This window comes from Ctenopharyngodon idella, chromosome 9 (assembly GCF_019924925.1).
Source record: "Ctenopharyngodon idella isolate HZGC_01 chromosome 9, HZGC01, whole genome shotgun sequence".
NCBI lineage: Eukaryota > Metazoa > Chordata > Actinopteri > Cypriniformes > Xenocyprididae > Ctenopharyngodon > Ctenopharyngodon idella.
In genome coordinates, this window is record NC_067228.1 from 37,406,567 (window position 1) to 37,434,032 (window position 27,466).

Consider the following 27,466-nt stretch of genomic DNA (forward strand, 5'->3'; position numbering starts at 1 on the left):
CCTTCCAGACCCTGGAGATAAACTGGGGCCCTCTATCTGACACGATGTCCTCCGGAATTCCATAATATCTGAAGACATTGTTAAACATTAGCTCAGCAGTCTCCATGGCCGTGGGTAGTCCCCTTAAGGGAATCAGAAGACATGATTTGGAGAATCTGTCAACGACAACTAGGATGCAGGTACAGTTATCCGAGACAGGGAGGTCAGTGATAAAATCCACTCCTAGGTGTGACCAAGGGCGGTTGGGAACGGGCAGCGGCTGGAGTTTACCGGAGGGAAGGTGTCGGGGACTTTTTGAGATGGCGCATTCCTTGCATCCCTGCACGTACCTTCTGACGTCTGATGCCATGTTCGGCCACCAGAAGCGCTCTTTCAGCAGCGAGAGGGTTTCATTGACCCCCGGGTGGCCAGTGCCCAGTGACGTGTGAGATGCGTGGATGAGGGGAGTGCGCCGTGTCCGAGTGATGTAGAACAAACCGGGGAGCAACCCGGCGGAGCGTTGGTGGAGGCATTGGGTTCAGGAAGTGTCTCCTCAGACCAGACGATGGGGCTTACGAAGAGCTTCTCAGGTAGGATAGGTTCAGGAGTGTCTGAGGGTTCATCGGGACCATGGAGGCGGGAGAGGGGGTCTGCTTTCACGTTCTTAGACCCTGGACGGTAGGAGATGGAGAAGTTGAAGCAAGTGAAAAACAGAGCCCTACGTGCTTGGCGGGGGTTAAGTCTTCTTGCTTCACGAAGATACTCCAGGTTTTTATGGTCAGTTAACACTGTGAATGGATGTTTAGCACCTTCGAGCCAATGCCTCCACTTCTCCAGGGCAAGCTTGATGGCGAGAAGCGCCCTGTTGCCGATGTCATAGTTGGTCTCCGCCGGGGTTGAGTTTGCGGGAGAAGAAGGCACATGGATGGAGTCTACTTGGATTCCCCTGCTGCTGTGATAACACCGCTCCCACTCCGGTGGTCGAGGCGTCGACCTCTACGACGAAAGGTTTCTCGGGATCCGGATGTACCAGGAGGGGAGCGGTGGTGAAGGCTTTCTTAAGGGTTTCGAAGGCTTGGGTGGCTGCTGGGGTCCAGGACAGAGACTTGGGCTTACTGCGCAGGAGGTTGGTGAGTGGAGTGGATATGGTGCTGTAACCTTGGATGAAGCGACGATAGAAATTGGCGAATCCCAGGAATCTTTGGAGTTCTTTTATGGTGGTGGGAATGGGCCAGTCCTTGATAGCAGAAACCTTCCTCTCGTCCATCCAGATGCCACTGCGGTCGATGTTGTACCCAAGGAACTGCACTGAGGGTTGGTGGAAGGTACACTTCTCAGCTTTGAGGTACAGGTGGAATTCCCTCAGGCGTTGCAGGACCTCCGCAACGTGTCGGCCATGCTCCGGGAGTAAATCAGGATGTTGTCGATGTAGACCAGGACTGACTTGTGGAGGAACTCCCGGAGCACCTCATGGATGAAATCCTGTAATACGGAGGGGGCGTTGACCAATCCATACGGCATGACCAAGTACACATAGTGGCCAGTAGGGGTCACAAATGCTGTCTTCCACTCGTCCCCCTCACGTATCCGGATGAGGTTGTACGCGCTGCAGAGGTCCAACTTGGTGAACACAGTGGCACCCCCGCGGTGTTCGAGCGCGGATGGGACGAGAGGAAGTGGATAGCGGAACTTCACAGTTATTTTGTTAAGTGCTCTGTAATCAATGCAGGGCCGCAAGCCTCCATCCTTTTTAGCCACGAAGAAGAAGCTGGAAGCAGCAGGGGATGTAGACGGATGTAGCCTTGTGACAGAGCCTGTTGGATGTATTCCTCCATGGCCTTCTCCTCCGGGATGGAAAGTGAGTAGATCTTTCCTTTGGGCACTGGCTCACCTGGCAGCAGATCGATGGCACAGTCCCATGGCCGGTGTGGAAGACATCACTGAAGTGGGAGTAACATTGGGGAATGTCCACGGAACAGTTTTCAAGGGGGCTTTCGATGGACATGGCGCAGACTGGTAGATTTTCAATGTGAGGAGGGCTTGGAACGGGAAACTTGGGAAAACAGTCCAGGAAACAATTGTCACCCCACTTCAGGATCTCCCCAGTTCTCCAGGAGATGACAGGATTATGCTGCTCCAACCACGGGCGCCCTAAAATCACGTCAGAGGTGGATTCCTCCAGAACCAGCAGATGGAGTTGTTCGACGTGTAGGACACCGACTTGAAGTTGGATGGGTCCCGCACTGAGACGAACTTGTCTTCGGCTAAGGGGTTTCCCAGTTACCGAGTGGATCTCGTAAGTCGTCGGCGTGGCTGTTGGTTTGAGGCATAGCTGGCGGCAGAGGGCGCCGGAGATGAAGTTGCAGGCTGACCCAGAGTCGAGGAGGGCACTAACTGGAAGAGACAAACTGGCAGCAGTAAGGTTTACTACAGTGGTGAGTGGTTTCATCTTATTGAGAGAAGGAACGATGACACTCACCATTGGACGAGCTGGGCGAGTGGGGCATTCGGAGATGTAATGCCCAGATAATCCACAGTATAAACACAGATTCTGGGTCAGCCGCCTCTGCCGCTCAGCCGGAGACAGACGAGTATTCTCCACTTGCATGGGTTCGTTGGCTGGTTCTGGGGAGCTGACGGATTCTGGTCGGCGGAGTGACGATGGGAACAGCGGCTGGCCCTGGTGTTCTTCAAGACACGACTGCATACGAGTGGCGAAGCGGATGGAGAGTTGGATAAACCGTTCGAGCCCGATGGAATCCTCGTATGCAGTGAGATGCAACCGCACGCGTGGATCCAGCCCTTGACGATATGTGGTTATGAGGGCTTGCTCATTCCAGCCACTAGATGCGGCGAGGGTTCTGAACTGGAGGGCATAATCGTTAACGGACATTGAACCTTGTTTGAGTTGATATAATTGCTCACTGATTGAGGAATCCCAGGCAGGCCTTCCAAAAACTTCCTTGAAGTGAGCGATGAAACTGGAGAGAGACTGTGTGATGGGATTTTTTTGTGACCACAGCGGTTCAGCCCAGCGAAGAGCCTTGCCCTCTAGTTGAGAGATTATGAAAGCGATCTTGGCGCGGTCGTTGGGGTACAGGTGCGGTTGCATCTCCAGGACCAGCGTACATTGCAAAAGTAATCCGTTGCAATCCTCCACCGAACCAGAGAAGGGCGCCGGTTGAGCCATGGGACTGGCGATGGCAAGTGGTGAAGGAGAAGCGGCGGTGGATGCGGAAGTGCTCGCTGGTGCAGATGCTAGCGGTGTAGCGGTGAGTGCTCAGCGCAGGGCATCCACGAGATCCTGGAAAGGATCCTGGGTGCTCATTCTGGTGCTCGGTGGTGTGGTCCGGTCTTCTGTTACGTTCTTCTGTTCTGTTAGAGTGTAGAGCCTGGCGTGTCTGTGACAGCAAGAAACCAAGGGTCAAATTTAAAACCTTGCAGGTATTAATATTTCCGGGCAGCGCAGTTGAGATTAATTGTCTGCTGGTGCAACCCAGAATATCAAGCAAGATGGAAGGACATAGAAAGTGGTTGGTTTGACAAGATCCCTATTCAAGCGATCATTGCAGATGAAAATGTAATCAAAAATAAAAAAGGAAATCAATGGATTAAGGTAACCTTAAAAAATTGGTTTGACATTATTAATGATTATAATTTGGAGGATTCTGTGACTGTATTGAAATGGGCTTCATATGATTCGGATTTTACTTTAGACATGCAGTTTAGACTATGGGCTAAGAAAGGGATCACTGCTTATTGTTCAATTATAGATAAAGGACGATTATTAGACTTTAATTCTCTAAAAGAAAAATTCAATTTAGACTCCAAGGATTTTTTCAGATACCTTCAGCTCCGACATCATTTCTGTCAGAAAATTAAAAAGGGGACTGATGAAGACCCAATTAAGAGTGCTCTAGTTAAAATATTCTCTTCAGCTTACAAGGCTGAACCAATGTTAAAGACTATTACTAAACTATATAGAGCTCTGATTGATATGCATGGAGATTCATCTCTGTACATCAAGGAGAGATGAGAGAAAGAAAGTGGTATCACCATCTCAACTGAGGACTGGAAAAATATATGTGAATTACAATGGGCAACTTCTCATTCTTCTTATTGGGGAGAATTTTGCTGGAAAAATACTATTTGGTTTTTCATTACTCCAAAACAGAAAAATAAATCTCTGGGCAACTCAAATTGTTGGAGACTTTGCGGCTCACAGGATGCTAACCATTTTCACATATTTTGGGGTTGTCCTATTATCAAAAGTTTTTGGAAAGATATACATAATGTATTAGAAAAAACTGTAGACACTTCAGTTGATTTCAGTTTTGAGGCACTCTACATAGGAAAGATGTCAATGGTTTGCTGGGTAAGGAAAGATAAATATATGTACAGAATTATTCTTGCTTGAAGTAAAAAAGCTATTACTAGATGCTGGTATAAACCTAACCCGCCACAAATACTGGAATGGATTGACATTGTAAGAAGTATTTTTATAATGGAGAAAATTGCTTTCTGTATAAATAACCAAAAAGATATGTTTGTTGACTTTTGGTCCAAATGGATAGAGTTTATAACCCCCATTGAACCAAATGTTTTTTCGTTATAGAACATATGTTTTGTGTTTATATAAATATTGTGTCTACATCCCCTTTCTTTTGTAAATAGTTTTTGCTACAATTGGAATGTAATTTAACGAGATATATTGATCGGTTTTTGTCATGAAGAACTTTGAGCAGTTTTTTTTTAAATGCTGTAAAAGTGAGAAATGTCATAAACTGATACTGTGAAATTGTATCTTTTTCCAATAAAAACAAAAATTAAAAAAAAAAAAAAAAAAAAGATACCTACATGTTTCCCGGAGACAAATTAATACAATTTACCTTGATATTCAAATTCAAAAAGTTTTCACCCCCCGACTCTTAATGCATCGTGTTTCCTTCTGGAGCATTAGTGAATGTTTGAACCTTTTTTAATAGTTGAGTTTCAGTCATTCAGTTGTCCTCAGTGTTAAAAGATGGATCTCAAAATCATATAGTCACTGCTGGAAAGGGTTCAAATATGCAAAAAATGCTTGAAATGTGAAGAACCTGCAGGGCCTGGAGGATTTTTCTGAAGAACGCTGGGCAATTTAACTGCTCAGAACAAACAAGGGTGTGACAAAGCTGACCTGATTGTCACCGCTAGGCAACACTGGAACACACACACACATACACTCAAGCCTTGAGCGAACCTCCAATCACCTGTATATTGTGGATACTTACCTGTATATATATTTTTGCTTGGATTATTACCTATTTATTTTGCTGTTTGTTTGTTTGTTTTTTTGGTACTTTGGGTTTGGTTTTGTTTTTTTGTTTCCCCCTTTTTTTTTTTCCCCATCATTGTTGCGCACCTGTATATATATTTCACCGTTGGACTGTGTATATTTTTGGCACTGTAAATAAATCACACTTGCACAGATGTGCTATTGCGGGCTGGGCCATTTTTTTAACATCTTTTACGGACATTCACTTTGTCCCCAAGCAAGTGGTGGTTCTCGCTTTACCACATTTGGTGGCAGCGGTGGGATGGCAACCCGCAAAACAGTGCCAAAAGGTAGAAAACCCAGGACGAGTTTGCAGTCCCAGGTGAAGGCGGTGACTGAGGAGCATGTGGCCTGGGATTCGGTGGAATCTACGGCGGGAGAGGAGGAGGCAGCTGCAAAGCTTCCTGAAGCCTCAGCAAAGGCCAGTTCACCACAGACCAAGCCCATCACATCCAGTACAACATCTGGTGAAGGAATGGTGTCCCTGATGCGCAAATTCCTTGACGCACAAGGGCAGAGGGAAGAGAGATATCTGCGAGAGCTCCGTGGTCTACGAAAGTCCATTTTACAGTCAGTGCGGCCTGCAGAGACCTCCTACAACATGGATAGTCTGCGGATGGACCTACCAACACCAGCAGCACAGAGAGTGTCCACTCGAGATGGACCAGCACGTGTCCTAGACTCCACAAATGTTCCTGCACCAAGCCAGCCAATGCAGCGGTCTGAAGCGAAGATGCCAGCCTTCCAGCAGGGGGAGGACATTGAAAAATATCTTCAGCGGTTCGAGCGGCTGGCCAGGACCTGGGGGTGGCCCTAGGAGTGGAGCTTTTGACTTTTCCCGTTGCTGACAGGGCAGGCACTGGAGGCGTACCTAGTGATGGACGAGGAGCAGGCGGAGGTGTATGCTGATCTAAAGGAAGCACTGCTGGAGAAATTTAACATCTCACCAGAAACCAACCGCCAGCGCTTCCGAGCGTCCTCTGTTCCAGCGGGAGAATCACCAACGGAAACCTACCGTTGCTTAAGGAATCTGTATCGACGATGGGTACGACCTGAGGAGCACTCTAAAGAGGAGATTGGTGAGGCCATTATCCTGGAGCAGCTTCTTTGCGTGCTTCCGTATGATACTCGCACATGGGTACGGGAGCATGAGCCGACAACGGGGCTGGCGGCAGCGAAGCTGGCTCAACAGTACATGAACGCTCAACGTGGAGGCCCACGCACTCAACCACCCAGAGGTACTGTACGTTCTGTTTCTGATAGCTCTGGGACTGGGGCTGAGAGAATTTGTGCTGATCGTACGGACAATGCACAAGGCCAAAAATCAACTGTGGGCAAGAGATTAATTTGCTTTTATTGCCAACAGCCAGGACACAAAGCATCAGCGTGTCCTGTGCGAAAAGCAAAACTGACTGGATTTTGTTATGTTCCCAGAGAGGAAGGCAATGTGAGAGACTCTGTAGAGGGGAGTCAAAATGTGTGCAATGTAACGGTTAATGGACATTCTTTGCAAGCTCTTTTGGACACTGGTAGCACTCTTTCACTGTTGAAGCCATGTTTTGTGTCAAATGTCAATTATGTGAATACCACCGCTGTTCAATGTGTACATGGGGACGTAAAGCAGTACCCCCGAGCTGAAGTGATTGTTGAGGTGCATGATCAGTTGTACTTGTTAAATGTTGCCATAATTGATAACTTACCAGCTGACATGATTCTGACCTACCTGTACTTAATGATCTGTTACAAACCACCAAAGACTCTGAAACTGCTACTCCCTCTGCCACTGTTAAAGTGTCATGTCCTGTTGTCACTCGGGCAAAAGCCAAGGCAGGTCTGCAGCCACTGCCAGACTTAGACAGTGGTCTGTTGCAGGGCGGGACTAAGGGCCCAAGAAAGTCACGCTGACAGCGGCGGCTAGAGAAGTACCTTGGTACCTCAGTCTCTAAGACTTCTCTGGATGGTCTTGATGTTAGTGACTGGAGGATCCCGGAGGACATTTCAAAATTGCAGAGGGAGGATGAGTCTTTAAAATTACTATTTGAGTGTGAAAATGCAACTAATTTGTGCAATGAAAAGTATGTTGTGTTGAATGGAGTGTTGTATTTGCAGACAAATGATGTGACACGTTTAGTTGTTCCAACATGCTGCCGCCATATTGTCTTACATTTAGCACACACTGTTCCCTGGGCTGGCCACCTGGGACAGCAAAAAACATATGCACGCATTAGTTCACGCTTTCACTGGCCCACACTATACACGGATGTACAGACATATTGCAATACATGTGCCATTTGTCAAAAAACTAGTGTTGTTTCCCAGTGGCGTAAAGCACCCCTGCAACCTCTCCCTGTGATCTCTGCTCCTTTCAGACGCATCGCCATGGACATCGTGGGCCCACTTGAAAGAAGTAGTGCGGGACATCGGTACATCCTGGTGGTCAGCGATTACGCTACAAGATATCCAGAAGCCTTCCCACTCCGATCCATCACCACGCCCAAAATCATCCATGCCCTCATCCAACTTTTCTCCAGAGTAGGCATCCCTGAGGAGATCCTGACAGACCAGGGAACCAACTTCACCTCGCGGCTAATGGGGCAACTGAACCGGCAGCTGGGTATCACCGCCATCAAGACGAGCCCATACCACCCTCAGACGGATGGCCTGGTGGAGAGATTTAATCAAACCCTGAAGAACATGCTACGGAAGTTTGTTGCAGACACGGGACGTGATTGGGACAAATGGCTGCCTATTGTGCTTTTTGCCTATAGAGAAGTACCTCAAGCCTCAACTGGGTTCTCACCTTTCAAACTCCTCTATGGCTGGCAAGTGCGGGGACCATTGGACCTACTTAGAAAGGGGTGGGAGGACCCTGCCTCCAGAACCAAGGAGAAAGGCATAGTGCAGTATGTGCTTGAGATGAGAGATCGGCTTGAGCGGTACCGGGAACTGGCAAAAGAGAACCTGCAAGAGGCACAACAAGCTCAAAAACGATGGTATGACCAGCATGCAAGACTTCGACAGTTCCAGCCGGAAGTGCTACTCCTGTTACCACCATCATCAAATAAACTGTTGGCCAAGTGGCAAGGACCATAGACGGTGGTCCGCAAGATGGGGCCAGTGACCTACGAGATCCACCACCCTGACGAAGGGAAAGCCAAACAGACTTACCACGTAAACCTACTAAAGGAGTGGAAAGAGTCGGCTGGTAAGGCAACAGAGACATCACTTCTGGTATGGAAGGTGGAGGATGTGGAAGATGAAGGTTCAGAGGCAAGAGCTCAGAGACAGCCGTCAGTGGTGAGCTTGGATCACCTAGATGACGTGAGAAAAGAAGAGCTACATCATCTCATGAACCAATTTCCTGCTTTGTTCCGCCAGAGGCCTGGGCGGACTGAAATTATCCAACACACCATACACCTGACCGACCCAACACCCTCAAGACAGCGGCCTTACCATGTTCTGAAAGGCTGGTGGAACCTCTAAAGGAGGAGATCAAGATGATGAAGGAACTAGGAGTAATAGAACCCTCGTTGAGTGAATGGAGCAGTCCTATGGTCATCATCCCAAAGAAGGATGGGACACCGCGTGTCTGCATCGACTTCCATAGGCTGAATGCACAATCAAAGTTTGATGCCTACCCAATGCCGCGAGTGGATGATTTGTTGGAGAAAATAGGACAAGCCCAGTTTAACACCACCCTGGATCTGTGCAAGGGTTACTGGCAGGTGCCCCTCGATCCAGCCTCCAGACCATACACAGCATTCCGGACCCCACTGGGGCTATACCAGTTTACGGTCCTTCCTTTTGGCCTGCATGGGGCACCTGCCACGTTCCAGAGGTTAATGGATTGAGTCCTCCAGGGTTGCGAGGAATGGTCTGCTGCTTATCTGGACGATGTTGTGATCCACAGTAGGGTTAGTGGGCTGGTACAGAAGATTTGTACCAAATTTTGCCTCGATTGCAGTACCCTTGACGGACTTACTAAACAAATCAGTAAGCAATCCAATTCCATGGACTGAGGACTGTGAGGCCGCGTTCAACAGTCTGAAGGAAAAGATGTGTTCCAGCCCAGTCCTACAGAGTCCAGATTTCTCACAACAGTTCCTTGTACAAGCTGATGCTTCTGCAACAGGAATTGGGGCAGTGTTGGCACAAGGAAGTACAGGAGAAGAAAAACCAGTCGTTTAACTCAGTCGCAAGCTGTTGCCTAGGGAAACCCGATACCAAACCCGATACCTGGGCCATTTTTTTTAACATCTTTTACGGACATTTACTTCGTCCCCAAGCGAGTGGTGGTTCTCGCTTTACCACAAAGGGACTTATGAACAACCGTCACATAACAAAGAAACAGTCGTAGATCATCCAGGTAACCACACACAGTATTAGGAATCAATGGTTCACAAACTTTTGAATGGGGTAATTTGAATAAATTCAGCTATTTTTTTGTCTTGTGAATTATATGTAAACATCTTTTATGTAAAATATCTTAATCAGGACAGTACTAAATAAAAAATAACATGCATTTTGTATTATCTCTTTTATTTTGTTAAAATTTTTCACATTTTCACAGATTCTACAAGGGGTTCACAAACTTTCAAGTGGCACTGTATTGTCCAAAACATCCTCGAAAAGTATCCCTTATCACACAACGTTGCCCTGAGGCAGCGAAAAGAAAAACTGAATTTCTGAACATGCAAAATAAAAAAAAACGTCATAAAACCTGACAAAAGGCTTCTCTACACCTTCATACACACACGCACATATTTTTTTATGTACAGTTCATGTCATTTTAAATAAGGTTACTAAAACAAATAATCTTGCGGCCTTCTCACACCATGTGCTCCTGTGACCATGTGTCAGAACAGGACGTCCCTCCTTTAAATGGTGCTTGATAGTGACTCCCAGACCTTACTGGACTGTTCTTTGGTATTTTCTGGACCTTTCTAATTGGTTGTAATCATTTAAAGAAAAATTTACTAAAAACAGGGCTTAGGAAAACTTTGCGTTGCCTGGGGGCAACGCCGTGCTGTAGAGCGTTAAGGTTAACAGGTTAAGCTAACATTGACTTGATGACCCATGGAGGTGGAACCGCCACACAGAGTTAAAAGGCACTGTTGGTGTGACCGCCTTCTCTTGATCCTTCGACTGACTCTTGGTATCTCTTGGTTGCTGCGTGGCCTCTCCACCCCAGGGCCGGTAGGCCTCAACCTGCACTCCAAATGTGATTACCTAGAAGAGAGAGAGAACTCTTCCCCAGCTACAAGAGTCAAACTAACCATGCAAGTTCGTCATCATTTCTTCATTCAATGCAGGAGAAATCGATTGCAACTTCAACATCACCAATCACCAAGAACCTGTTCAGAACAACAGACTGCTTTTACTGCAAAGGCATTCAAGTGTCAAGTATTTGAACTAAACAGAGGGTGAGGATAAACAGTAAAATTCTCTTAACGAGGTGCTTTGGAATAATAAGCTGATGGTTCTTTTCATGGTTTAATGGCTCTTTTCTATAGCTTCATTCCCTCTTCCCATTTCCGGCTTCATTCTGTCACTTTTCATTTTACCATGTGTGATTGTGTGTTTGTGTTTGTTAGGCTAGTTGTGTTCGTGATTTAGTTAATAAAACTTGTGCACGATACGTATTTGGTTCTGACTGCCTATGTAGTACTCCTGAAAAGAAGTACAATAAAGATGAATAAAGAAAAATAAAAGAAGAGCGCAACAGTGATGGCTTCCTTGATGGCGTATTTACTCTAAATGAAGCATCACGGGCGCGCCACCTACTGAAGCGTGCAATGACGTCATGACGCAGGTATGCCAAATGAAAATAATTAATTTAATAAATGCACATAACACTTTTGTTGAATGCAAGGCATAGTAAGTTAAACAGTATTTAGGAATATTAGAAAAATAACATTTAACAATATATAATGGATTCAAAGAAAATGTACCACATAAACATAACTTGCATTCAATAGATCATAACTTGTATTCAATATTCAATATATCACACTTACCTGTAGATAAATGTCACTTAAATGATTGATCTTGTTACATGCTCTAAGCGCTGTTAATGCTAAGAAAGAATTATTTTTCTGTGGCCATGAAAAATATCATTTTCTTAGAATTAATTAATAATCAATACTAAGTGTTCACAGGACAAACTGACTCATTGATTGTAATGTTAATGTAGCTACATCAAATTAATCCGATTAACTGATCAAAATATTCATAATTATTCATAACAAGTTATGAATAATTATTAATATTTCCCCTTTGAGCTAATTTGATACAAATGAGTTTTGGTGACAGGACTGAGAAAACATGCATCCATCTTCTGCTGAAAAACCTTGTAAAAAATTAGTAGAAATTAGTTTCCTGAGATTGACCAGAGAAGCTTGTCACAAGCTTGGGCCACCCTAGCCCCACGCCAAATAACTGATTTCAATATTTCAGCTCCAGATTTTGAAAGAGATCATGCTTTTCGGCCACTTGGTATCAAAAATTCGCTTGTTATTTAGAAACTAGAAAGCCTATCTTAAGGCTTAAGGCTTTTTTTTTTTTTTTTTTATTTTTTAGTTTAAGTATTCAAGCTATTTTAAACCATTTCGCAAAAAGACACAGAAGACAACTCACTCGCAGAAATCAATTAAACATCCATTTATGAGTTCCTGTTTTTTGTATTTATATACAGTGGGTACGGAAAGTATTCAGACCCCCTTAAATTTTTTACTCTTTGTTATATTGCAGCTGTAGCGTCTGGATAGATCCGGCGTAGTCAATCAACTTTGGAAATTTCAGAATGCTTTTAGCCTGCTGAACTGTGTTTGTAAATCTCACATCGGCCCCGGCCGGTCTGACAAAGACGAGCATGTTGGCACTTTCATGGACCCTCTGAGGTTAAACAGAGAACCCCATTTCCTAGCTCTTGAGACATCAAAGGGCCCCTCATGTGGACTAAGTGCCAGATCACATTCCAACACACACCACACACACACAGACACACAAACATGCATTGAAGACTGTATGTGTAAGATATATAATTATATATAAATGTAACCGCCGTTGTATTGTCAAATTGCATATAGTTATTCCCACTGTATAAGCTTAGCTATGACTGTAGTTGTATTAGTTTTCTTCTAAACGATAAAACTCAAGTATAAACTGTATCTCCCCTTTTATGTCTTTGCCATCTGACAAGTTTGGTCTCATTGTAAAGCTTTCGTTATGCTCTAATTGAAAATGTATGTCACATGACTGTAAAATGCATTCTTCTATTTTTAATGGTACTTTGAAGAAAATGTACTCAGATCTGACACTTCATAAACCATGCAAATTAGGTCATAAATGGAGACAAAGAAAAAGTTTGCCCGCCAAAATCGCACCCTCATCATTGGCTGATGTACCCCAGGAGGCGTTCTGGTCTGTTGTCCTTAAAACACAATGACACAATGACTCTCATTTGTCTCTCGATTGGCCCTCGCCATTTAACACACGTCTCTCCCGGACGTCTCGGCGACCGCGCTTCCATCACGCGCCCCCTCTCTTCGGGACGACCATCTTTTGGCAACAAGTTTCTTTGTCAAACCCTCTTCATCCGTCGTCCGAAGCCTTCACTCTTCATTGTCTAGGAGACGGACTCCTTTCCTTTATTTTCCGGTTATCTTACTCTTAAGTTAAACCCTTGTTTGAAAATCCCGCCGAGGAACACCTTCTCGGAAAAGGACCAATCGCTTCAGCCGCACGCACCGAAACTCCTGCAGAAACACGAAACGACCACAGCACCTGAACCTATGCAAGTATAGAACCATTCTTTTCAAAGCGTTTTAAGCTCGATGTGTAAGCTGAGTTTCCTTGCTGGCTCTCAAAGGTTTTAACTGTTCGTAAGTTGCCATTCCTTTGATCACCTCTGTTTTCTTGACTTTACTTTCGCTTTCTATATATGTGTATTGTTTGTGTATGTTTAGTAGTATAGTCTCTGTATCCGTAGTTTCATATATTAAATACATTATATTCATGCTCGATTGTTTTTTTTTGCTCATGCAACAAACCCAGGTCACTTTAACGTTTCGATCCAGTATCCTTGCTTTACGCATTGATGCTAGAATAGGAAGTCTTTCTCGTGGCCAGAGAAAAACCTTCCTTTTATAATCGGCTATGAAGAGCTAACGGTTTGCTGGACAAACTAGTTTCTCTAAAGTATTATCAAACCAGAACTAATCATATATGTAATTGATTATAATTCGTTGTAATTAATTCACAATATATGTATACTTCCCTCTCGGGTCGGTATATGTATTATAATTAATCATAAAGCTTTATGATTTATTATATTCATATATTTCACCCATAAATTAAGTTCATTTTTTTTCCTCATTAATGTACACACAGCACCCCATATTGACAGAAAAACAAGAATTGTTGACATTTTTGCAGATTTATTAAAAAAGAAAAACTGAAATATCACATGGTCCTAAGTATTCAGACCCTTTGCTCAGTATTTAGTAGAAGCACCCTTTTGATCTAATACAGCCATGAGTCTTTTTGGGAAAGATGCAACAAGTTTTTCACACCTGGATTTGGGGATCCTCTGCCATTCCTCCTTGCAGATCCTCTCCAGTTCTGTCAGGTTGGATGGTAAACGTTGGTGGACAGCCATTTTTAGGTCTCTCCAGAGATGCTCAATTGGGTTTAAGTCAGGGCTCTGACTGGGCCATTCAGGAACAGTCACGGAGTTGTTGTGAAGCCACTCCTTCGTTATTTTAGCTGTGTGCTTAGGGTCATTGTCTTGTTGGAAGGTAAACCTTCGGCCCAGTCTGAGGTCCTGAGCACTCTGGAGAAGGTTTTCGTCCAGGATATCCCTGTACTTGGCCGCATTCATCTTTCCCTCGATTGCAACCAGTCGTCCTGTCCCTGCAGCTGAAAAACACCCCCACAGCGTGATGCTGCCACCACCATGCTTCACTGTTGGGACTGTATTGGACAGGTGATGAGCAGTGCTTGGTTTTCTCCACACATACCGCTTAGAATTAAGGCCAAAAAGTTCTATCTTGGTCTCATCAGACCAGAGAATCTTATTTCTCACCATCTTGGAGTCCTCCATGCGGGCTTTCATGTGTCTTGCACTGAGGAGAGGCTTCCGTCGGGCCACTCTGCCATAAAGCCCCGACTGGTGGAGGGCTGCAGTGATGGTTGACTTTCTACAACTTTCTCCCATCTCCCGACTGCATCTCTGGAGCTCAGTCACAGTGATCTTTGGGTTCTTCTTTACCTCTCTCACCAAGGCTCTTCTCCCCCGATAGCTCAGTTTGGCCGGACGGCCAGCTCTAGGAAGGGTTCTGGTCATCCCAAACGTCTTCCATTTAAGGATTATGGAGGCCACTGTGCTCTTAGGAACCTTAAGTGCAGCAGAAATTTTTTTGTAACCTTGGCCAGATCTGTGCCTTGCCACAATTCTGTCTCTGAGCTCTTCAGACAGTTCCTTTGACCTCATGATTCTCATTTGCTCTGACATGCACTGTGAGCTGTAAGGTCTTATATAGACAGGTGTGTGGCTTTCCTAATCAAGTCCAATCAGTATAATCAAACACAGCTGGACTCAAATGAAGGTGTAGAACCATCTCAAGGATGATCAGAAGAAATGGACAGCACCTGAGTTAAATATATGAGTGTCACAGCAAAGGGTCTGAATACTTAAGACCATGTGATATTTCAGTTTTTCTTTTTTAATAAATCTGCAAAAATGTCAACAATTCTGTGTTTTTCTGTCAATATGGGGTGCTGTGTGTACATTAATGAGGAAAAAAAAATGAACTTAAATGATTTTAGCAAATGGCTGCAATATAACAAAGAGTGAAAAATTTAAGGGGGTCTGAATACTTTCCGAACCCACTGTATATATATATATATATATATATATATATATAACATAAGTCTATGATATATGAGTTATCACACAAGCAAGAGTGCTATTTTACAGAACATCTGCATGATCGCAAATGTGACACAACAGTTCAATAAACAACAACCGAGTACCTGAGTAGCTTTTTTAAAAATTAAAAAAAAAACAGATCAAAGCATTTAAAGGGAGAAGGTTACATTACATTTTAACATAAGATGCAAAATTTGGATGTTAAATCCACTATTGTTTTATATAAAATTGCTGTATCTATACAGTATTTAATGGAATGACATCAGAAGTAACTAATTAAATTACAGAGAAATTAAGAGTAATCCCTTACTTAACTTTTTTTGACCGAAAATGTATAAAATTATAGTAATTAATTAATTAGTTAGTAACGCATTACACCCAATGCTGATTATGCAGTTGCAGTGTAAATCCATTCATGCTGCATCTGAGCTGCATTAAACAGTAAGTGTAAATACAAAGATGGATTTTGTTGATCTGATCTCATTTGATTGGTAATAGCCATACAGTGTCTTCTTCTTCTGACTGAATTGGCTGATTAAATGTAAGAATGTGACATAAGAGGACACAGATATGACAATACATTTAAAAGAACTGTTCATCTCTGGCTTTATCACTCAGTGTTATTTCAGGGTTTTGATCTCTCAAATGAGAGAGAATGTCCTGTATATTATTGTATTATAATAACTATTTAATATTATCTCTAAACTTTGACTGGGCCAGGCATGTTGAGTATTGTTCTAGGAAACTCAAAGTAGTTTAATTTTTGTGTATTTTTTGCTACTCTATAATGATGTTCTAGTTCAGGTCATTTGTAGGTTGGGCCCAAATATAATCTCAAGCCCAGGGGCCCCAGACCCCTCAGTCCTGCCCTGATTGTATTTATTGGTGCTATTGCTTGTAATTTGTTCTTATTTTATTACTGACTGTTTACTTGTCTTTATATTTCTTTAAATACTAAAAAAAAAAAAAAATTGTGTGTGGTGGGGCCAGTGAAAATTTTTGCAGGACAAGTAAAACTCTGAACCAGAATGACCTGTAGAAAAGCTCATTTTCATGGGGCCCTGTAAATATAAAGATTCCCTTTCAAGACCTGCCTCTTTTGTCATGAAAATAATGTTTTGTTTGGGGGAAAAAATAAAATAATGTTAAAACTCTGGGCCCACCAGGAATTTCACTTGGCCCACCTTACATCTCAAAGCTGGAGCCGGGCCTGCTTGTATACACCAAATGCATAATGAGTACAGAATGCAGCGCTTTTTATGAATTGTGAATCAAAAACTTCAGTAGACTTTGGTTACAATATGAAAACGTCTGACTACATCTACAATAATATACACTAAGCCTCCATTTTTTTCTAGCAAAACTTTCCCAAAGCCCAATTTAGCCACCATGTTGAAAGATTTGCAGTTGATGAGATTTAAAGTAGGATTCTGTCAGTTTCTTTTAATCATAAACACAAAGTTTCAATAATACCATAATGGATAGTGTTGTCATTTGTAGTTACATTGACTGTAACTGAAAAATCTCTTTGCTATTAAACAATTCCAGCCTCATTTTAAGAAATGCATGCATATATCTAAATAATCACTCGAGAAGGTTTAATTAAGGCATTTAACTGAAGCACTTGATTATCCTTGGAGTTAAAGCATCCTCATGTGTTTTCATGATTGTGCGAGTGGCAGTGGGACTTCAGTTGGAGGGTTTGGATCATCGTCAATCTTTAAATCACGGCAGAACTACACTTGTTCTTCACCAAGACCCAGTTTGTACTGCCATAAGTATAAACGCTCGCTTGGCTTCAACTCAAATGAGAGTTCTTCTTCCACTTCAGTTATTTCGTTCCAGCTTTCATTTTCAGTGCTGACATGTGAACCTCCATATTCTGCAGAAAGGGAGAGGTGCATTTTCGTAATTAACTTTGAAAGCTCTCCAAATTTAGCTGAGGCTGATATGGCTATGTTCCAGTTGTGTGTGATCTGGGACATCTTCTCCTTATTGTATCCCACCTTTTTAGTGATTTTCCTTGTCCATGTCACTGGTTTATTACTGTGGTCATTAGTTATAGTTTTAATATTCTCCCAAATGGCAAAGGCTGGGCCTATAGTTACTGACAGCCCACCAGGGAGGAAGTTAAGAACATCAGGATGAACAGAATAGACTTCAGGGTGATCATTATTGCTGAGGTCGGTACCGGTGTAAAACTCAACTCCCCACTTTGAGCCTGGCTTGAGGAAGGAGAAGTAGCCTTGTATGCCCCAGTAATAGAGCCCGTTTCTGAAGTCGGGATGCAGGTCGTGTTCTACACTCTCTGAGTCATAAGTCATGTTTGTTGTTCTATGATAAGTGCCTTTTTCTTGAAAGATGGTGTAAAAATAGTTAGTGGTTGCAAGGTAGTGGTCTCCACCCTGGCAGTTGGGATGAAGGGTGTAAACTTTAGAATCACTGTCTGTCGTCAGGTAATCTCCCCACCAAATGAAAGCTGTTATTTTAGTCCTTCTATAGATTGAGATCACTGATTACCAAAATAGCACTTTATATGTGAGGGAGGAAAAATTAAAGCTAACTGATGATATAATCCTGAGATTTTATTTCATTGTGTTTAATCATCTAGCAGAAGAAACACTTTCTGTGTCAAAATTCACCTCTTGAACTTTAGGATTTTAAAATAAGTACATTTTTCAGAAAACTGTCACGTTTGGTCTGTTTGATTTGGACTTTGAGTTGGTTTTTCAGTGTTTTTCAGTTAGTCTGCCTCATTGTCAAATGATTTGGTTTCATACAGCTAATTTAGCAAAGCTGAAGCTTAGTCACTCCGGCAACTTATGCTGGGAAACTAACCTGGTCCAGGGCAGGCTAACTGTCAGGCTAAGTCTAAGTTGTTACACAGTTCCTCTAAACACTGACCAACAGGAACACAGTAATATTACCACTGACTCTCTCACATACTATTATTTGACTTTATTAATGTTACAGTCACGCCTGTCCCAGACTCCGTTTCCCATGATCCTCCCTGTTCCACACCTGAATGCACTTCCTTATCATCTCTCCCTGGATTCCCTGCACCTGGTCTTCGTCTTCGTTTGCTGTTCTGTTCCTTTGGTTAATAAATACCCGTTTGTAGAAGCCCTATTCTGACTCATCCCTGCTGCAGCTACATCTGTAAAAATTAACCACTATCAGTCCAAAAATAAATAAACAGTATTCAAAAAATCAATTTACGGCTACAATGATAAATGATACAATATAGACCTATGAACATATTCAATTATATTGTATATCAAAAATTTATGTTAACATTGTTATATATATATATATATATATATTACACACACACACACAGGTGCTGGTCATATAATTAGAATATCATCAAAAAGTTGATTTATTTCACTAATTCCATTCAAAAAGTGAAACTTGTATATTATATTCATTCATTACACACAGACTGATATATTTCAAATGTTTATTTCTTTTAATTTTGATGATTATAACTGACAACTAAGGAAAATCCCAAATTCAGTATCTCAGAAAATTAGAATATCGCATCTTCCTCTTCACAATACCCCATAGATTTTCTATGGGGTTAAGGTCAGGCGAGTTTGCTGGCCAATTAAGAACAGGGATACCATGGTCCTTAAACCAGGTACTGGTAGCTTTGGCACTGTGTGCAGGTGCCAAGTCCTGTTGGAAAATGAAATCTGCATCTCCATAAAGTTGGTCTACAGCAGGAAGCATGAAGTGCTCTAAAACTTCCTGGTATACAGCTGCGTTGACCTTGGACCTCAGAAAACACAGTGGACCAACACCAGCAGAGGACATGGCACCCCAAACCATCACTGACTGTGGAAACTTTACACTGGACCTCAAGCAACGTGGATTGTGTGCCTCTCCTCTCTTCCTCCAGACTCTGGGACCCTGATTTCCAAAGGAAATGCAAAATTTACTTTCATCAGAGAACATAACTTTGGACCACTCAGCAGCAGTCCAGTCCTTTTTGTCTTTAGCCCAGGCGAGACGCTTCTGACGCTGTCTGTTGTTCAAGAGTGGCTTGACACAAGGAATGCGACAGCTGAAACCCATGTCTTGCATACGTCTGTGCGTAGTGGTTCTTGAAGCACTGACTCCAGCTGCAGTCCACTCTTTGTGAATCTCCCCCACATTTTTGAATGGGTTTTGTTTCACAGTCCTCTCCAGGGTGCGGTTATCCCTATTGCTTGTACACTTTTTTCTACCACATCTTTTCCTTCCCTTCGCCTCTCTATTAATGTGCTTGGACACAGAGCTCTGTGAATAAGCCAGCCTCTTTTGCAATGACCTTTTGTGTCTTGCCCTCCTTGTGCAAGGTGTCAATGGTCGTCTTTTGGACAACTGTCAAGTCAGCAGTCTTCCCCATGATTGTGTAGCCTACAGAACTAGACTGAGAGACCATTTAAAGGCCTTTGCAGGTGTTTTGAGTTAATTAGCTGATTAGAGTGTGGCACCAGGTGTCTTCAATATTGAACCTTTTCACAATATTCTAATTTTCTGAGATACTGAATTTGGGATTTTCCTTAGTTGTCAGTTATAATCATCAAAATTAAAAGAAATAAACATTTGAAATATATCAGTCTGTGTGTAATGAATGAATATAATATACAAGTTTCACTTTTTGAATGGAATTAGTGAAATAAATCAACTTGTTGATGATATTCTAATTATATGACCAGCACCTGTATATACATACAGTGGTGGACGAAGTACACAAATCAAGTACTTGAGTAAAAGTACAGATACATTTCATAAAATATTACTCAAGTGAAAGTATTTAGTGCTCCTTTTCAATTTTACTTGAGTGAAAGTACAAAAGTACTTGATTTTTAATGTACTAAAAAAGTACTGAGTGATGAATGTGTATTTAGTAATTTTATATAGGCCACTTATATAATTTCATTTTAAATTATATATTTTATATAATCTTATTGCTCAAAATACTTATGAATGATTATGAATTGTCAAATAGCCAGCCCTAGTCAGTAGGGATGGAAGATTAGTGGATGCAGATACATAATGTGTAATGTGTGTTGACAAACAATATAAAAACAGACGAAACATATAGGGCTAAATACATAACATTTAAAAAAATTGCTGCAGCAGTGAGGAAGATGAACGTGCATGTGTTATTTTAATTTGTGTTAGAGTTGCACGATTCTGGATAAAATGAGAATCAAGATTTTTTTTTTTTTTTGTTTCTTTAAAATAGAAATCATGATTCTCCCATGATTCTGAATAGACAACTAAACAAATAATTATATAATTATATAATAATTATAATAATTATATTTATACCCTTGTGAAAAAGAAGTGCACTTAATTGTATTGAAAGTGTACTTTTTGTGTACTTCAAATCTTAAAAGTATACTTTTTAAAAAGTGCACTTGCAGATAATATAATATAATTAAAATTAAAGGCCACTTAAGTGTACTTAAAAAGAATATACTTTAATGACAATATTTCTAAACATGCTTAAGAGCACTTTTTAAAAATGCACTTAATTTTTACTTAATTATGACTTTATAGTGTTTTAAATAAGGACACTTATTTTGATGTTTTGACTAATATACTAAAGCACATGAAAAATAATTTTTAATTTCAACTTAAGTGTGTTGTCCAAAATGACATTTGTTAATGTATTTTAAATGTGCTTCTTTAATATATACTGTGTGCATTAATACAACTGAAATGTATTTTTCTTTTGAATTTCATTACACTTGCTTATACAGTATAATCCAGTTATTTATTATTTAATAAATTTATATTTTTTATTAAAGAAATTTATTATTAAATAAATGTATACTTATTGTTTACATTTTTATCACCAGCTCCTGCTCTAAACTCAACTAGTGTCAGTTTTCGACATAATATTTGACATAAAATGTAATTTATGGAGTGCTAAATTTGTGATACTTAATGCAATAGTGCTGTACTTTACATATGTGTATAATACTTTTAATATCATTATGTTGTTCTTAGTCGATTAAACATATTTAATTGCAAGGAAAAGTTTAACAAATCTAAACAAAATTAATTTAAATTCATATTCAGTTAAAATACATTTAATTTTAATCAGACTGTAAAAATGATTGACTTTTAGTTAGGTGAATGAGTCAAGTTCTGTAAACTTACAGTCTAACTACAACAATGAATTAGAAAAACTTCAACTTGAACAGAAATTAAATCATGCACGCATTATAGCCTATAAACTTTTTGTTTAATGCGCATGCGCCAAAATACTACGTCATGACAGCGCACTACTTCACCGGAGTTTGAAAAATGCACTTTCAGCCATCTTTCTGTAATCGCGATGCGTGAGGCAACTTTGCTGATCAAAGAAGAAGAAAACAAAGGAGCGCACGTTTGGATGACTACAGATGAGACGTTATGTACTACAAATAAAGAGGCAAGTAAGTATCTTGATATATGCTTTCTTTATTTTTATTTTTTCACCGTAACATAGTGTTACAGTACAGAAGGGACCGAGGCAGATATAACAGGTAGAGACGTTTATTAGATACCAACACAAGCAGACTGTGGTGCAGGCGAATGAAGTGCGATGAGATGAATGAAGTGGAGAGTGCAGAGAAGTGATACGGTCCTTGTTGATTGTAGACACGGGTGGATTCGGAAGACGCTGGAGAAACTTGACACTGGAGACCAGGAACACTCACACACAGAAGGGAATCACACGAGGAGAACAGGAGACGCTGGAGACAGGTAAGTAGTTCGGTTGGGTAAGCATACAGGTGAGACGTAATGCAAACGAGAACGGACGAAGACTGTGTGTGAGTGTGTGGGTTTTATGCGGGTGGTGATTGCAGTGATGATGAGGTGCAGGTGCGGGTGATCAGTACTCTGGAGAGTCTGTGCGCTGTGATTGGTGAGCGGTGGAGCTTGGCGTGTCTGTGACACATAGCAGCTCTTATTGCCATTAAGAGTGTAAAAGGAAAGAGATGACGTGTGTTGCGCGGCAATCTGACAAGATGGACTTTCACAACTATGGATCTGTGGAAGAAACTCTGGCTGGGGCCAAAACCCCGCTTCCAGGTAGCCCAGCTAAACCTCCATCCAAAAAGGGCAAGGCAGAGTTTAATAGCTTCTCTGTTGTCTCAACGCTCTCCAATCTGATTAACACTCGCTCTGACACCATAGAGAAAATGGTGAGTGTAAATGCCTTAAAAATCGAAGGATTAAAAAAAACAGTGGACTTCGTATGTGCTGAATTAAACAACATTAAAGGCAAAGTCAGTCATGTTGAGACAAGATTGAACACTGAAGAAAAGAAGATGGCATTTTGTGAACAACGTCTCACTGACTTGGAAAGATATTCCCGTCATTGGAATCTACGTTTACATGGTGTAACTGAGAAGGAAAGAGAGGATGTAAGAGCGGAGTCCATCCGTATCTGTGAATCCACGTTCCCAGAGTGAGGAAGCAGCCTTGCAGACAAAATCGACATAGTTCATCGCGTGGGAAGGAGGCTGCAAAATAGTTCATGACCGTGACCCATCATTATTCAATTTTCTTCGCGAGTGACAAGGGACGGAGTGTGGAAGGCAGCGAGGACGTCGGAGTTTCTTTGTGCCAATCACCTGCGCTTCACTGAGGACCTCATCGCGTCTGATCGGGAAAGAAGACCGCTGCTTTGGCCTGCTGTAGATAAGGCTCAAAAGGAGGGAAAGAGGGCTCACTTCGTGGGAGGTCGTGCCTTTGTTGATGGATCTGAAATTCATCCACCTTAAGCATGGTAAAACTGTTTGGTTTTAGTGGGTGTTTTTTCATTTTAAAATTTCACTAATTTGATTGACTGAGTTACTGCTGAAGATTGGATTCGCTTGATTGTTAGTCAGCTTCCAATGCACTTTTATAAGGGTTCTACTACTGTTCTTTTTTTGTTCTATTATCTTTTATTCTTTTTCTTTTGAATCTCTGTTTCGATTGTTTCTCTCAATGCCAGGGGGTTGCGTGATAATATAAAGCGTAAAGCGTTGTTTTGTATGCTAAGTCTTTCAAAACTGACTTTTGTTTTTTCCAGGAGTCTCACTCTGTTTCCAATGACATTACTTTTTGGAAAAATCAATGGGGCAACGAGGTTTAGATATCTCATGGGTCAGAGCATTCTGCTGGTGTTATGATAATGAAAAACCATTTTGCAGATTCAGTATTACAGAGTTATATAGATCCCAAGGGGCATTATCTGTTATTGGTAATTTGTATTAATAATATCTTTGTGTTATTGATAAACGTTTATGGGTATAATAACTCTCGGGAAAACAACCTGTTATTTGAAGAGATAGGAGGCAAAATTTTGTTATGGCTTAATACATTTCCTGATGCTGTTATTTGTATTGGTGGAGATTTTAATATCACTCCTGATAACAGTCTTGATAGATTTCCTCCTAGACAGTCTACTTCTACTAATTCAAAACTGAAAATGTTCATGGAGAAGTTTGATTTAATTGATATTTGGAGGGAAAAGTTCCCAAACGTTAAATCTTACACATGGGGTAACAAGAATCGCTCAAGACTTTCTCAGCTAGATTATTGGCTTGTACCACACTCTTTTAAACATCATTATAATGTTTCAGTTAGTATTCTTCCCTCTCCCTTAACGGATCACCACACTATTCTCCTTTCTACTCCTCTATCCGCAGGACACTCAAATATAGGTTCTAGAGCCTCTTATTGGAAAATGAATTCCTCTCTACTTAAACATGACGAATTAAAAAAAAAGAATTTCCTTTCTGATTCGATACTGCTGGGTGAAAGCTTGTTCTGACAAAAAAAATTTTAACACCCTTCAAGTCACTTGTCGCCTCCTAGTGCTGTAACGGTGTAATCGATACAACCGTTATTTGAAGCGGCAAGTTAGTTTTAAAATGTGATGTGTAATCAATATGTAACCAATATGTAACTAATATACACTCCAGGTAGATGTACCTTTTCATAGGGACACCACTCCAGTGACAGCTTTTGGAGCTTTTTTCTGAGAGTGTAGGCAGATGTGTGAGTCAGTACAATGTCAAATGTAATGTGCAAAACATTATTTTATCATAACAACAATGCATGTAACCAAAACTGATCTTGATTCGGATGGGAGATTAAAAAAAATGCTCTCTGTTACATATTTTGTTAAACAAATTATCAGCTACAATGCAGAACAAACACAGAAGTGAAGGGGTGACACCATTACACATCCACGATGGAGAACAAACAAACACACACACACACACCAACACACACACACAACACCATGTTCAGGTTTGCCTGTATTGTGACATAATTGCAAAAAAAATATACTTTAGTGATGATACTTTGACAAAGATACATTTTTAATGTTATAATAATGTCTAAACACAAATCTTAAGGAAAACACAGGCTACCTATAAAAATACCTACGGGGAAATGGCAAATGAGCCAGTGAGTGATGCTCTGCAGCCATCTAGTGGCTGTTCTTGAAATTTCATGTTATTTTAATTTTAAACGTTTGATTTCCAGTAGATGGCAGCAATCTTCCACTAATGACACATTGTCAATGTTATCTCCATGAACAAAATTAAGAAATTAAATTAGATATAAATTATTACAAATGCAAAAACATTATTAAAACACCATATAAGTGAGTGGTATAACGTAAGTTTAAAAAATACATTATGAGCTCTTCAGTTTGCAAAAATAATGTTGCACTTGCATTCAATTATGGACATGTTCTCATAGACATGTTCTCATAATCATTAATTTTTACATCCAATCCTTGTTGCCCATACATCATACAGTAAACATTTTACTTTTATTCATATTATATAGGCTAAACTATTTATTATATATAACTATATTTATTATATATTATATAAACTAGTATGCTGACTACTCCGTGACAGCGTACTGTATGACTTGTGATCTCTCAAGTGTCGTACATTAGACGCAAAGCTTTGCAGCAGCACAAATTATATTTATAATTATATTATAATTATAAATTTAACACATTTCTGATTTAAATATCAGTGAGTGGTGGTTCGCATGGCGACAAAAGCTTAGTAAAGTGGGATGATTTGACAATGCCGTACCGACTCCTATTCAACCTGACAGAAATAAGGCCGTCCTGAAGACGGCGCGGTTTGACCAATCAGATGAAAGCACCTCCCACAGAATTTCAGCACCTCCCACATGTGGGAATGAAATATCAAAACCATAAACTGATTTGTAAATCACAAACGAAAAATGGGAAATCAGGCCAAAATCTCATTTTCCGTTTGTTAAACTAAACAAAAAAATGGATAAATGAGCTGTCTTTTCATTTTTTGTTATTCCATTCCAAATAGGAAATAAAATGATCAAAACATACACGGACCATACATGGACCACTGACCCCAATACATTGCAGTTATGCTAAGTGAATATAAACCGATCCCTCAATCAATAGGATCATATCAGTTAGAGATAGCAAGGGTTCACTCTAAACAAGGAGAGTCTGCTTTTAGCTGTTACGCCAGCCGCAGCTGGAACCAGCTTCCAGAAGAGATCAGATGTGCTCCAACAGTAGCCACATTCAAATCCAGACTCAAAACACTTCTGTGCTCTGTTTAGCTATGCTTTTACTGAATGAGCAGTGTGCCTCTGTACGTACGACTGATTGCACTTTATCTTATCTACGTATCACCTTTTTCCTCTTTTAATTCTCTTTATAATTGTTTTAATTATCCTTGTTTTTATTTTTGGTCACAATTTTATTTACTTTTGGTTAGGGCTGTCTGGTCGGAACAGTTGAGAAAATTGGGAAGTGAGACGGTGAGTTTATGCATGCACTCAGATGTCAGAGTGGGACACCTGGTCCTTGGATGCAGGCCGGTGTTTTACAGAAAGCCATCAGAGGCAAATGGTTGGTGATAACTCCACTCCATTGAGGGGTTGGAGGGACACTGGAAGCCATCAGAGGCAGAAGTTGCTGAAATAACTTCTCCCTGTTAAAGGGTAGGAGGTCACTAGTAAGCCGAAGTTGATACAAGTGTGTCTCTCGAACCGAAGATCTCTGACTCTTCTCTTCAGACAGGGGAGCCCCGAATTAAGTGATTCAGGTAGTCAGGAATAGTATTTTAGCCTTCAGTTAAAAAATGTTTGTTATTTTTATTTCTTACACATATGTTGTGATTATTTGATCATTATTTTATCATGGTTCGGAACACATGTGATTCGTGGATTAATTGCATTTAGCCATTATATAGTGAAAGTTTAACACTCAAGCATTTTTAAACCATTCAAGCACTTTTAGAGTTTCATCCTTCTGCCTAATGTGAGCATAAGTATTGGGACAGTTTAACTTAAAGTAAATGTAAATGTGTAAAAGCTGATACTTAGTTGTAAATCTATTGCAGGGAATCACAGGAGTGAGTCTGTGACCCATCGACATCACCAGACTCTTGGTTTCACGCTTTTTTCACACATTTACTTTAAGTTAAACCGTCCCAATAATTATGCTCACATTAGGCAGAGGAATGAAACTCTAAAAGTGCTCTATATATATATATATATATATATATAATGTAATGTAATGTAATGTAATACAGGAAGATTTGGTCAACACTCTGGAAATAAAACAAGATTTTCTCCTTAACCCTGTATTTTAAATTTTATATTTTCTTGTCATTTAAATATTCCATTTCTAATGTATATTAATATTAACTAGTTAGCATATTTAATATGTCTGTATCACAAGATAATTTGACTACAAAATACAGGTGTTCAAATGAAGTATGAGCCCATCAGTATTAGAAACATACTTACTTGAATGACTGTAGACGGAGTCAGAAGAGCAGCTTCACCTCGATCAAGTCTGAGAGATGTTTGTCTGACAGATTTCTGTCCTATATAAAGCTCCTCAGAGGCCTGGACAAACACACCCACAGACCAGACCACTCAGCAGCACAGCTTGGTGTTTATTAACAGTCGGTGCATTGATATAAAAAGGTATTTAGCCCCTGTTCCAGTTTTCATACTAGAGAAAAAGCATATAGTGGATGGGAAAGTGGAATAGAGCAAAATAAATACAGGAATTAGGGAAGAATTTTCATCTCTATAATGTTTATACAAAGAGCATGATTGATGACAAAAGGCATCCTTGTCGCGTGTCTCTGTATATAATAAAAGGCTTTGATATTGTACACTTAGTTCTAACTTTAGCTGTCGATTTAAAATATAAGATTTTGACCCAACGT

At 40.9% G+C, this 27,466-nt stretch overlaps 1 protein-coding gene across 1 annotated transcript in view; it reads right to left on the minus strand.

Annotated features, from left to right (window-relative positions):
* The window catches only part of LOC127519203 (uncharacterized), a 386,503-nt gene extending 359,458 nt beyond the window's left edge, over positions 1-27,045 (minus strand). The window contains exon 1 of the mRNA XM_051906750.1: positions 27,036-27,045. The gene's annotated coding sequence lies outside the window, so the exon portion shown is untranslated. The remainder of the gene's footprint in view (positions 1-27,035) is intronic.
* Positions 27,046-27,466: the final 421 nt, after the last annotated feature.